Genomic DNA, 1398 nt, shown 5'->3' with positions numbered 1-1398 from the left:
TAAGTTGAGTTAATAAATAAGTAGCGTTTGCTGGCTCTGTGAACTAAAATAATAAGTAGAGTTTGCTGCCTTTGTGAACTGAGACTCCTATAGGGATAAAAGATCACAGCAACTTTAACAGAGAATGATCAATATTTCTAAAATTTTAGTTTTAAATAAACTTGGGAATGTTATGCTTTGAAATTCTTCATAGCTTGTATCAAAAGCAAATGGCTAAAACGGTGTCCAGCCTAAAATTAATCTGAATTTAGGATGCTATTACTGAAACAATGGGGAGGGAATATTACTCCTGAAATCGTNAATCTGAATTTAGGATGCTATTACTGAAACAATGGGGAGGGAATATTACTCCTGAAATCGTGTACTTCTATCCACAGACAAGAAGGTTTACTGCAAAGAATTCAAGCTGCCTAAGTTAAATTCTTTTTGTTTATTTTTTACTGTAACATCGTTGATTGTACATATCTGTAGAGTACAGAGGTGAATATCAATGCCTGTGTGCAATATGTGATGCTCAGATCAGGACAATTAGTACATTCAACAATATACAATGTAATCGTTTTTCGTGGCCCCTTACCATTTCCTCCCTTTCCTCCTCCCCCTTCCGCAACTGTGGCAATCTCAGTTCTGTTCTCTCCTTTTGAAAGTTAAGTTCTTTTTAAAAGGGCAAAGTTTTAAAATTAAAAAAAAAAAGGTGAGAGGGAGAGAGGGAGGGGGAGAGAGAGAGGGAGGGAGGGAGAGAGAGAGAGGGAGAAAGAGAGAGAGGGGGGAAAGAGAGAGAGAGAGGAGAGAGAAGAGAGAGAGAAATAGAAAGAAGAGAGAGAAGAGAGAGAGGAGAGAGAAGAGAGAGAGAGAGATAGTGAGAGAAGAGAGAGAGTGAGAGGAGAGAGGGAGAGAGAGGGAGAGAGAGAGAGAAGAGAGAGGAGAGAGAGAGGAGAGAATAGAGAGAGAAGAGAGAGAGTGAGAGGAGAGAGAGAGGAGAGAGGGAGAGAGGAGAGAGAGAGAGAAGAGAGAGAGAGAGAATGCATATGACTTGGAGAAGTAAAGATAGAAACACTGAAAAAACAAAAACAAAACAAAAAGCAACGATGCACCCGTTTCCTCCAGATGCAAGGTGTGTGTGTCGGATCTCACTGATAAACTCCCAACCCAGAAAGTCTGTGGGGAGCGACACTTGCCCCAGGCCGGGAGGGTGTCGCATTCAGGCCTCCGCCTTCTCCTCCAGGTCCGTCACAGTCTCACCCACCCCGAGTCAGGTCCCCCGCGCCCCTCTGCCGGATGCCCGGCTCGTGGGTCGGTCTGCGTCCGTCGGTCCACGCCCGCGTCGTCGCGGGCGGCGCTCACCGGGCCGCCGCGGGTCCGGGTCCGCCTCCGCCGCTCCGCGCAGCGCCGCTACCC

This window comes from Galeopterus variegatus, unplaced genomic scaffold (assembly GCF_000696425.1).
Source record: "Galeopterus variegatus unplaced genomic scaffold, G_variegatus-3.0.2 Scaffold12718, whole genome shotgun sequence".
In the NCBI taxonomy this organism is placed as follows: domain Eukaryota; kingdom Metazoa; phylum Chordata; class Mammalia; order Dermoptera; family Cynocephalidae; genus Galeopterus; species Galeopterus variegatus.
The sequence above is the reverse complement of the archived record's forward strand: the minus strand, read 5'-3'. Positions refer to the sequence as shown.